The sequence below is a fragment of the Salvelinus alpinus genome, chromosome 1, assembly GCF_045679555.1.
Source record: "Salvelinus alpinus chromosome 1, SLU_Salpinus.1, whole genome shotgun sequence".
NCBI classification, from domain to species: Eukaryota; Metazoa; Chordata; class Actinopteri; order Salmoniformes; family Salmonidae; genus Salvelinus; species Salvelinus alpinus.
Genome location: NC_092086.1, coordinates 23,579,294 through 23,591,713, shown reverse-complemented (window position 1 = coordinate 23,591,713; position 12,420 = coordinate 23,579,294). Strand labels below are relative to the sequence as shown.

The following is a 12,420-nucleotide window of genomic DNA, read 5'->3' as shown; positions in this document are numbered from 1 at the left end:
TGTTGTGTGGTTGGAACGAGGGTGAGAGGTCTGTGTTTGTAAAGGTGTTTCAGTGTGTTGTTGTGTGGTTGGAACGAGGGTGAGAGGTCTGTGTTTGTAAAGGTGTTTCAGTTTGTTGTTGTGTGGTTGGAACAAGGGTGAGAGGTCTGTGTTTGTAAAGTTGTTTACGTTTGTTGTGTGGTTGGAACGAGGGTGAGAGGTCTGTGTTTGTAAATGTGTTTCAGTTTGTTGTTGTGTGGTTGGAACGAGGGTGAGAGGTCTGTGTTTGTAAAGGTGTTTCAGTGTGTTGTTGTGTGGTTGGAACGAGGGTGAGAGGTCTGTGTTTGTAAAGGTGTTTCAGTGTGTTGTTGTGTGGTTGGAACGAGGGTGAGAGGTCTGTGTTTGTAAAGGTGTTTCAGTTTGTTGTTGTGTGGTTGGAACGAGGGTGAGAGGTCTGTGTTTGTAAAGGTGTTTCAGTGTGTTGTTGTGTGGTTGGAACGAGGGTGAGAGGTCTGTGTTTGTAAAGGTGTTTCAGTTTGTTGTTGTGTGGTTGGAACGAGGGTGAGAGGTCTGTGTTTGTAAAGGTGTTTCAGTGTGTTGTTGTGTGGTTGGAACGAGGGTGAGAGGTCTGTGTTTGTAAAGGTGTTTCAGTGTGTTGTTGTGTGGTTGGAACGAGGGTGAGAGGTCTGTGTTTGTAAAGGTGTTTCAGTTTGTTGTTGTGTGGTTGGAACGAGGGCGAGAGGTCCGTGTTTGTAAAGGTGTTTCAGTGTGTTGTTGTGTGGTTGGAACGAGGGTGAGAGGTCTGTGTTTGTAAAGGTGTTTCAGTGTGTTGTTGTGTGGTTGGAACGAGGGTGAGAGGTCTGTGTTTGTAAAGGTGTTTCAGTTTGTTGTTGTGTGGTTGGAACGAGGGTGAGAGGTCCGTGTTTGTAAAGGTGTTTCAGTTTGTTGTTGTGTGGTTGGAACGAGGGTGTAACTGTTGCTCTCTTCAGTTGTTGCTCTTGGGGTTTCAAAGCAGCTTTATTTGGGAAAGTCACATGAAAGTGAAAGTACAGCAAATCAGCTGACAATCACACATCTGGAAAAGAGTACGGGCTGCTGGACTCTGATACTCATTCAGTGGTTTACACATCCCTTTGAATCAGAGCTTTATTTTGAACTAATGGACCACCAGAAATATATCAAATCATTGAAATCATCCTCTGGTTCTTATTCTGGGGAGAGAAATGTAGAGATCAAATCCCTTGAACATCCTGTGCGGATCCCAAATGGCACCCATAGAGAACGATACACAAAGCATCCCAATTATGGCGTCTGTAAGCACATTTTGAAGTTTTCCATTTTCTTCTTCACGATTGGCTGATCCCTCCTGATGACCCAGTTGGACAAGACTCCAACAGGGTCACCAGGAGAGATCAGCCAATGAAGTCCTACCCAGTTGACTACATTAAAATGGTGGAAGCCCTCAATGGCACTACCCCTGCTAATACAGCTTTTTGGCCACTAGAGGCCTCTATCATTCTCTATGCTGGCACCCTATTCCCTTTATAGTCAACTACTTTTGTCAAGAGGGTACATAGGCTAGTGCAAAAGTAGTGCACTGTGTAGGGCAGTGGTCACCAACCTTTTTTGAGTCTAGGTCAGTTTCTGAGTCAAAATGCAAGCCTTTAAAAAGGAAAGCCTATGCAACACTAACCTATTCAAAACAGTACTGTAGTAATGAGGATTGTGCAGTAGGCTATAGGCCCAATACATTATCACCACATATTGGCTTTGCTTGAATTGACCTGCCAAGGCATTGTTGTTCTTCTCACACCATTTAAAAAAATGCTATTTCAACATTTGAGGTAGGCTGTATGATCACACTGGTAATAGATCCATTGTAATATTACTTGTCAGGCACAGCTGAGTGAGCATACATTCATTAGCTGTTATTTTACTGGGCTGATGGTGCCTGCATCTGATGGTCAGCCTCAGCGGATGGAGAGAGCAGCAGACTGAGGGTCAGTCTCTCAACATCCCTCCGCTCTCCCTTTCCTCCGCTGACACTGACCAAAAAGGGACACCGTCTTCCAGCGGATGGAGAGAGCAGCAGACTGAGGGTCCGTCTCTCAACATCCCTCCGCTCTCCCTTTCCTCCGCTGACACTGACCAAAAAGGGACACCGTCTTCCAGCGGATGGAGAGAGCTGGTCAGTCTCTGGTCCGTCTCTCCGCTCTCCCTTTCCTCCGCTGACACTGACCAAAAAGGGACACCGTCTTCCAGCTGATGGTGAAACTCGAGTCGCACCGCATTATTTCTGCCTCGTGCATCAATTCATGTTGTTACTCCTATGACCAGAGAATGTGAAATATTCCCAAGCTGCTAATTATAACAACACAAGCATTCTGATACACTTTCCTCCTCATTACAGCTGCAGTGCTGGTTGTAGCGTTAGTGGAAGTACAGAGAACGTGCATTTCTAAAAGTATTCAATAGGAAGTGTTGACAGTGCTGAGTAAAAACTTCAACGTGAACTCACTCACTTTGCTGTATTTGTTGACAGTCTCTCTCTAGTCATGGTTTTAAAAGTTAAGAAATCTCACAGTATCAACTTTACTGTAGTTTTATTTTAGCCCTGCTACATTAGCCTACTGCAGACATGGTAATCTGAGCCTTTTGATTAGCCAGACGTAGGCCTACAGTGCACTTGATTTGCTCCCCCCGGGCACGCCGAGAAGGCAGAGTTTCTACCTTCAAACATATGAAATTATTCAAAATGGGAACACGTCGCCTGCCCAGCGTGCATGACAGATGAATCAGGTGCACCTACTATCAACAGCGCGAGACAAATAAAAAAAATAAGAATGCAAGGCTTTATCGTTGGGTTTTTGCCTTGGATATCGACCAGTTGGTGACCACTGATGAATAGGGTGCCATTTGTCATGGACCCTCAGTGTTCTGTGTTCTTCTTCTTCTTCTTCTACTAATTTGGATGATGATTGTTAGTTGATGATTGTTAGTGGATTCTCTGTCTTCTTCTACATAGTTGGATGATGTTTGTTAGTTGATATTTGTTAGTGGATTCTCTGTCTTCTTCTACATAGTTGGATGATGTTTGTTAGTTGATGTTTGTTAGTGGATTCTCTGTCTTCTTCTACATAGTTGGATGATGTTTGTTAGTTGATGTTTGTTAGTGGATTCTCTGTCTTCTACATAGTTGGATGATGATTGTTAGTTGATGTTTGTTAGTGGATTCTCTGTCTTCTTCTACATAGTTAGTTGATGTTTGTTAGTGGATTCTCTGTCTTCTTCTACATAGTTGGATGATGTTTGTTAGTTGATGTTTGTTAGTGGATTCTCTGTCTTCTTCTACATAGTTGGATGATGTTTGTTAGTGGATTCTCTGTCTTCTTCTGGGTTAGTTGATGTTTGTTAGTGGATTCTCTCTCTTCTTCTAGGTTGGATGAGCTCCATCGTGGCTGAAAGAGCAATAGCCAGTGTGTGTGTTTCATCTGTGGGTTATAGGATGCAGTGTTCAGGAAGCTCTATGTCAGCAGGGTAGTTTTCCATAAGATAGTAATCTCATCACACAAAGCCACTCTACCATATTAGATGGAAACCCTATAGGGTATACCTTAGTGTTAATCATTGATCTGACCAGCCATCGCCTCACCCTCACCCCCTTACCCCCTGCTCTCCCCATCCCCTCTCCCCTCATCTCTTCACCCCCATCCCCTCACCCTCATCCCCTTACCCCCTGCTCTCCCCCATCCCCTCATCCCCTCATCCCCCATCCCCTCGCCCTCATCTCCTTATCCCCTGCTCTCCCCCATTACCTCCCCCATTGGCCTATCTACCAACAGTGCTAGCTTTAAAGGCCTATTCTTTATGTCAACTCATTTGTCTACAGAAGTAAGAAAACTACAATTTTAGAAAGCTATTTACTGAGTGGAAAAAGCAGACTGGCATGAACCTAAGAGCAGTACCCTATGCCAGCATGAAAAATCTTAAAGGTGTTTTAAAAAGGAGCGAAAGACTGAATCGTTTAACCATGTCATCTCATGAAACTCTGGGAAGCAATATGGCTAGAATTGAGTTTCTCTCCCCGTCGTCCTGTTATTTTCTGTTTTCCGGCCCTCAACTCTCAGAGCTTATACAGTTTAAAGGAGGTTCTTAACTCAAGGCTTTGTGTCACTTGGAAACAGTGCATTTGTTGCCAAGGTAACCGGTCTGGTCCGGCGAAACTCTGAAACGGAGACAACCTCTGTTTGGGGCAGGCGTGGCCAGGCCTGACTTATCAATGGTAGAGAGCTGCTTTAGTCCAGAAACCACTGGTGTTTTAAAGAGACCTGTACGTCTCATTTCCAAGGCTTGCAGTAACCCGATATCCTTATAATATGAGCACATCGAATAGTTGTGAAATGGTAGAATGGAAAATGTTGTTTCAGTCTCCATGAAATGCCAACCTTGTGATGCACTGAAACAGAAGCTTTGTCACGTGGGACACTTTTAAAGATTGAAGAATGTGACATTCTGTGGACGTGTTCCAAAGGGCCGGTCCTATTAAAGGTCTTGTGAATATAGACGGGATAAAAAACGAAGTAGTCAAACTTTTCATTGATTGGGGCAAAACATAGTGGAACAGTGAAGTAAGGCCTACACACTCATTTGATCCAACACAAACCTTTAGTTCCTATTAGTTCACATTGTTTCACTCCTGAAGAGACCTTGGCCTGACAAGACTTTGTGAAGTCATAAAGGCACAGCTACAGTATGTGTTAGATCAATAGTGTGTGAGTCGTAGTTCACTAAATAGATATCTAGAACAGGAGCCATGGAGTCATCATGGGGCTGGGCACAGAGAGCTCTGCAACAACACAGCCAGAGAGCCAGGCAGGCAGTTTTTGTTTTGTTTTACCTTTATTTAACTAGGCAAGTCAGTTATCAAAAAGTATTATTTACAATGACAGCCTACCGGGGAACAGTGGGTTAACTGCCTTGTTCAGGGGCAGAGCGACAGATTTTTACCTTGTCAGCTCGGGGATTCGATCCAGCAACCTTTCGGTTACTGTGCCAACGCTCTAACCACTGGGCTACCTGCTGCCCCAGTTAGTTAGGCAGACAGTCATGCAGTCAGATATACAGGCAGGCAGACAGGCTGGGAAAGCAGGCAGTCAGACAGTTAGACAGGCAGGCAGTCAGATAGGCAGTTAGAAAGGCAGGGGTTTAAACAGAGACACATGACCAGGCATGTTAACACAGGGATTACAGCATAAAACACACAGAATAAAACCTTGGAGGAAATCAGAGGAATGTTCCAGTGAAACTACAGGAACTACTGACCCCCTTCTCCTTCCCCGGTGTCAACAGCATTTACACATGGATATAGTAAAAGAGACAGATGCAAACAAAACTAGAGCATTTTAATGGTTGTCAATGTAAAAACTATACAATGGCAAATTCCTCAGAGACTGGTGTGCTCACTGATTCACTAATGGTGTACCTATTAACATGACAGTGTGCCTGCTAACATGACAGTGTGCCTGCTAACATGACTGTGTGCCTGCTAACATGACTGTGTGCCTGCTAACATGACTGTGTGCCTGCTAACATGACTGTGTGCCTGCTAACATGACAGTGTGTCTGCTAACATGACTGTGTGCCTGCTAACATGACTGTGTGCCTGCTAACATGACTGTGTGCCTGCTAACATGACTGTGTGCCTAGAGACATGACTGTGTACCTGCTAACATGACTGTGTGCCTGCTAACATGACTGTGTGCCTGCTAACATGACTGTGTGCCTGCTAACATGACTGTGTGCCTGCTAACATGACTGTGTACCTGCTAACATGACTGTGTACCTGCTAACATGACTGTGTGCCTGCTAACATGACTGTGTACCTGCTAACATGACTGTGTGCCTAGAGACACGACTGTGTGCCTGCTAACATGACTGTGTGCCTGCTAACATGACTGTGTGTCTGCTAACATGACTGTGTGCCTGCTAACATGACTGTGTGCCTAGAGACATGACTGTGTACCTGCTAACATGACTGTGTGCCTAGAGACACGACTGTGTACCTGCTAACATGACTGTGTGCCTAGAGACATGACTGTGTGCCTGCTAACATGACTGTGTGCCTGCTAACATGACTGTGTGCCTGCTAACATGACTGTGTGCCTGCTAACATGACTGTGTGCCTGCTAACATGACTGTGTGCCTGCTAACATGACTGTGTGCCTGCTAACATGACTGTGTACCTGCTAACATGACTGTGTGCCTGCTAACATGACTGTGTGCCTAGAGACATGACTGTGTGCCTAGAGACACGACTGTGTGCCTAGAGACACGACAGTGTGCCTAGAGACACGACGTTGTACCTGCTAACATGACTGTGTGCCTGCTAACATGACTGTGTGCCTGCTAACATGACTGTGTGCCTGCTAACATGACTGTGTGCCTGCTAACATGACTGTGTGCCTGCTAACATGACTGTGTGCCTGCTAACATGACTGTGTGCCTAGAGACATGACTGTGTGCCTGCTAACATGACTGTGTGCCTAGAGACATGACTGTGTACCTGCTAACATGACAGTGTGCCTAGAGACATGACTGTGTGCCTGCTAACATGACTGTGTACCTGCTAACATGACAGTGTGCCTAGAGACATGACTGTGTGCCTAGAGACATGACTGTGTGCCTAGAGACATGACTGTGTGCCTAGAGACATGACTGTGTGCCTAGAGACATGACTGTGTACCTGCTAACATGACAGTGTGCCTGCTAACATGACAGTGTGCCTAGAGACATGACTGTGTACCTGCTAACATGACAGTGTGCCTGCTAACATGACAGTGTGCCTGCTAACATGACTGTGTGCCTGCTAACATGACAGTGTGCCTGCTAACATGACTGTGTGCCTAGAGACTGACTGTGCCTAGAGACATGACTGTGTGCCTAGAGACACGACTGTGTGCCTGCTAACATGACTGTGTGCCTGCTAACATGACTGTGTGCCTGCTAACATGACTGTGTGCCTGCTAACATGACTGTGTGCCTGCTAACATGACTGTGTGCCTGCTAACATGACTGTGTGCCTAGAGACATGACTGTGTGCCTGCTAACATGACTGTGTGCCTGCTAACATGACTGTGTGCCTGCTAACATGACTGTGTGCCTGCTAACATGACTGTGTGCCTGCTAACATGACTGTGTACCTGCTAACATGACTGTGTACCTGCTAACATGACTGTGTGCCTGCTAACATGACTGTGTGCCTGCTAACATGACAGTGTACCTGCTAACATGACTGTGTGCCTGCGTGTGTTTGTTTGTAGTCTATAACAGCTTTCACTGGACCACCAACTTACTGATCCATCTGTTGTTTGCCAGGTGATACAAGGAACTAACATCAGGCAGAAGCTACATCGATGGAATTGGGAAGATGGACATTCAACAGGTAAGAATGACACTGAGTTCACATCCATTTAAATATTGCCAGTTTTCGCAGTGGAATTCTATCCAGTCAGTCCTGTACTAACAGTCATACTGTAGATCAGTGTTCACAGTGGAATTCTATCTAGTCAGTCCTGTACTAACAGTCATACTGTAGATCAGTGTTCACAGTGGAATTCTATCTAGTCAGTCCTGTACTAACAGTCATACTGTAGATCAGTGTTCACAGTGGAATTCTATCCAGTCAGTCCTGTACTAACAGTCATACTGTAGATCAGTGTTCACAGTGGAATTCTATCCAGTCAGTCCTGTACTAACAGTCATACTGTAGATCAGTGTTCACAGTGGAATTCTATCCAGTCAGTCCTGTACTAACAGTCATACTGTAGATCAGTGTTCACAGTGGAATTCTATCCAGTCAGTCCTGTACTAACAGTCATACTGTAGATCAGTGTTCACAGTGGAATTCTATCCAGTCAGTCCTGTACTAACAGTCATACTGTAGATCAGTGTTCACAGTGGAATTCTATCCAGTCAGTCCTGTACTAACAGTCATACTGTAGATCAGTGTTCACAGTGGAATTCTATCCAGTCAGTCCTGTACTAACAGTCATACTGTAGATCAGTGTTCACAGTGGAATTATATCTAGTCAGTCCTGTACTAACAGTCATACTGTAGATCAGTGTTCACAGTGGAATTCTATCTAGTCAGTCCTGTACTAACAGTCATACTGTAGATCAGTGTTCACAGTGGAATTCTATCCAGTCAGTCCTGTACTAACAGTCATACTGTAGATCAGTGTTCACAGTGGAATTCTATCTAGTCAGTCCTGTACTAACAGTCATACTGTAGATCAGTGTTCACAGTGGAATTCTATCCAGTCAGTCCTGTACTAACAGTCATACTGTAGATCAGTGTTCACAGTGGAATTCTATCTAGTCAGTCCTGTACTAACAGTCATACTGTAGATCAGTGTTCACAGTGGAATTCTATCCAGTCAGTCCTGTACTAACAGTCATACTGTAGATCAGTGTTCACAGTGGAATTCTATCTAGTCAGTCCTGTACTAACAGTCATACTGTAGATCAGTGTTCACAGTGGAATTCTATCCAGTCAGTCCTGTACTAACAGTCATACTGTAGATCAGTGTTCACAGTGGAATTCTACCCAGTCAGTCCTGTACTAACAGTCATACTGTAGATCAGTGTTCACAGTGGAATTCTATCCAGTCAGTCCTGTACTAACAGTCATACTGTAGATCAGTGTTCACAGTGGAATTCTATCCAGTCAGTCCTGTACTAACAGTCATACTGTAGATCAGTGTTCACAGTGGAATTCTATCTAGTCTGTCCTGTACTAACAGTCATACTGTAGATCAGTGTTCACAGGGGAATTCTATCCAGTCAGTCCTGTACTAACAGTCATACTGTAGATCAGTGTTCACAGTGGAATTCTATCTAGTCAGTCCTGTACTAACAGTCATACTGTAGATCAGTGTTCACAGTGGAATTCTATCTAGTCAGTCCTGTACTAACAGTCATACTGTAGATCAGTGTTCACAGTGGAATTCTATCCAGTCAGTCCTGTACTAACAGTCATACTGTAGATCAGTGTTCACAGTGGAATTCTATCCAGTCAGTCCTGTACTAACAGTCATACTGTAGATCAGTGTTCACAGTGGAATTCTATCTAGTCAGTCCTGTACTAACAGTCATACTGTAGATCAGTGTTCACAGTGGAATTCTATCTAGTCAGTCCTGTACTAACAGTCATACTGTAGATCAGTGTTCACAGTGGAATTCTATCCAGTCAGTCCTGTACTAACAGTCATACTGTAGATCAGTGTTCACAGTGGAATTCTATCTAGTCAGTCCTGTACTAACAGTCATACTGTAGATCAGTGTTCACAGTGGAATTCTATCCAGTCAGTCCTGTACTAACAGTCATACTGTAGATCAGTGTTCACAGTGGAATTCTATCTAGTCTGTCCTGTACTAACAGTCATACTGTAGATCAGTGTTCACAGGGGAATTCTATCCAGTCAGTCCTGTACTAACAGTCATACTGTAGATCAGTGTTCACAGTGGAATTCTATCCAGTCAGTCCTGTACTAACAGTCATACTGGTCCCGTGTGGCTCAGTTGGTAGAGCATGGCGCTTGCAACGCCAGGGTTGTGGGTTCATTCCCCACGGGGGGACCAGGATGAATATGTATGAACTTTCCAATTTGTAAGTCGCTCTGGATAAGAGCGTCAGCTAAATGACTTAAATGTAAATGTAATACTGTAGATCAGTGTTCACAGTGGAATTCTATCCAGTCAGTCCTGTACTAACAGTCATACTGTAGATCAGTGTTCACAGTGGAATTCTATCCAGTCAGTCCTGTACTAACAGTCATACTGTAGATCAGTGTTCACAGTGGAGTTCTATCCAGTCAGTCCTGTACTAACAGTCATACTGTAGATCAGTGTTCACAGTGGAATTCTATCTAGTCAGTCCTGTACTAACAGTCATACTGTAGAGCAGTGTTCACAGTGGAATTCTATCCAGTCAGTCCTGTACTAACAGTCATACTGTAGATCAGTGTTCACAGTGGAATTCTATCCAGTCAGTCCTGTACTAACAGTCATACTGTAGATCAGTGTTCACAGTGGAATTCTATCCAGTCAATCCTGTACTAACAGTCATACTGTAGATCAGTGTTCACAGTGGAATTCTATCTAGTCAGTCCTGTACTAACAGTCATACTGTAGATCAGTGTTCACAGTGGAATTCTATCCAGTCAGTCCTGTACTAACAGTCATACTGTAGATCAGTGTTCACAGTGGAATTCTATCCAGTCAGTCCTGTACTAACAGTCATACTGTAGATCAGTGTTCACAGTGGAATTCTATCCAGTCAGTCCTGTACTAACAGTCATACTGTAGATCAGTGTTCACAGTGGAATTATATCTAGTCAGTCCTGTACTAACAGTCATACTGTAGATCAGTGTTCACAGTGGAATTCTATCTAGTCAGTCCTGTACTAACAGTCATACTGTAGATCAGTGTTCACAGTGGAATTCTATCCAGTCAGTCCTGTACTAACAGTCATACTGTAGATCAGTGTTCACAGTGGAATTCTATCTAGTCAGTCCTGTACTAACAGTCATACTGTAGATCAGTGTTCACAGTGGAATTCTATCCAGTCAGTCCTGTACTAACAGTCATACTGTAGATCAGTGTTCACAGTGGAATTCTATCTAGTCAGTCCTGTACTAACAGTCATACTGTAGATCAGTGTTCACAGTGGAATTCTATCCAGTCAGTCCTGTACTAACAGTCATACTGTAGATCAGTGTTCACAGTGGAATTCTATCTAGTCAGTCCTGTACTAACAGTCATACTGTAGATCAGTGTTCACAGTGGAATTCTATCCAGTCAGTCCTGTACTAACAGTCATACTGTAGATCAGTGTTCACAGTGGAATTCTATCCAGTCAGTCCTGTACTAACAGTCATACTGTAGATCAGTGTTCACAGTGGAATTCTATCCAGTCAGTCCTGTACTAACAGTCATACTGTAGATCAGTGTTCACAGTGGAATTCTATCCAGTCAGTCCTGTACTAACAGTCATACTGTAGATCAGTGTTCACAGTGGAATTCTATCTAGTCTGTCCTGTACTAACAGTCATACTGTAGATCAGTGTTCACAGGGGAATTCTATCCAGTCAGTCCTGTACTAACAGTCATACTGTAGATCAGTGTTCACAGTGGAATTCTATCTAGTCAGTCCTGTACTAACAGTCATACTGTAGATCAGTGTTCACAGTGGAATTCTATCTAGTCAGTCCTGTACTAACAGTCATACTGTAGATCAGTGTTCACAGTGGAATTCTATCCAGTCAGTCCTGTACTAACAGTCATACTGTAGATCAGTGTTCACAGTGGAATTCTATCCAGTCAGTCCTGTACTAACAGTCATACTGTAGATCAGTGTTCACAGTGGAATTCTATCTAGTCAGTCCTGTACTAACAGTCATACTGTAGATCAGTGTTCACAGTGGAATTCTATCTAGTCAGTCCTGTACTAACAGTCATACTGTAGATCAGTGTTCACAGTGGAATTCTATCCAGTCAGTCCTGTACTAACAGTCATACTGTAGATCAGTGTTCACAGTGGAATTCTATCTAGTCAGTCCTGTACTAACAGTCATACTGTAGATCAGTGTTCACAGTGGAATTCTATCCAGTCAGTCCTGTACTAACAGTCATACTGTAGATCAGTGTTCACAGTGGAATTCTATCTAGTCTGTCCTGTACTAACAGTCATACTGTAGATCAGTGTTCACAGGGGAATTCTATCCAGTCAGTCCTGTACTAACAGTCATACTGTAGATCAGTGTTCACAGTGGAATTCTATCCAGTCAGTCCTGTACTAACAGTCATACTGGTCCCGTGTGGCTCAGTTGGTAGAGCATGGCGCTTGCAACGCCAGGGTTGTGGGTTCATTCCCCACGGGGGGACCAGGATGAATATGTATGAACTTTCCAATTTGTAAGTCGCTCTGGATAAGAGCGTCAGCTAAATGACTTAAATGTAAATGTAATACTGTAGATCAGTGTTCACAGTGGAATTCTATCCAGTCAGTCCTGTACTAACAGTCATACTGTAGATCAGTGTTCACAGTGGAATTCTATCCAGTCAGTCCTGTACTAACAGTCATACTGTAGATCAGTGTTCACAGTGGAGTTCTATCCAGTCAGTCCTGTACTAACAGTCATACTGTAGATCAGTGTTCACAGTGGAATTCTATCTAGTCAGTCCTGTACTAACAGTCATACTGTAGATCAGTGTTCACAGTGGAATTCTATCCAGTCAGTCCTGTACTAACAGTCATACTGTAGATCAGTGTTCACAGTGGAATTCTATCCAGTCAGTCCTGTACTAACAGTCATACTGTAGATCAGTGTTCACAGTGGAATTCTATCCAGTCAGTCCTGTACTAACAGTCATACTGTAGA

General features: G+C 43.8%; 1 long non-coding RNA gene across 2 annotated transcripts in view; it reads left to right on the top strand.

Annotated features, from left to right (window-relative positions):
- Window positions 1-12,420, top strand: part of LOC139571608 (uncharacterized) — a 175,404-nt gene that overhangs the window by 138,060 nt on the left and 24,924 nt on the right. For both annotated transcript variants that reach the window (XR_011674325.1, XR_011674326.1), the window contains exon 3: window positions 7,354-7,420. This is a non-coding gene — a long non-coding RNA (uncharacterized lncRNA). The remainder of the gene's footprint in view (window positions 1-7,353; window positions 7,421-12,420) is intronic.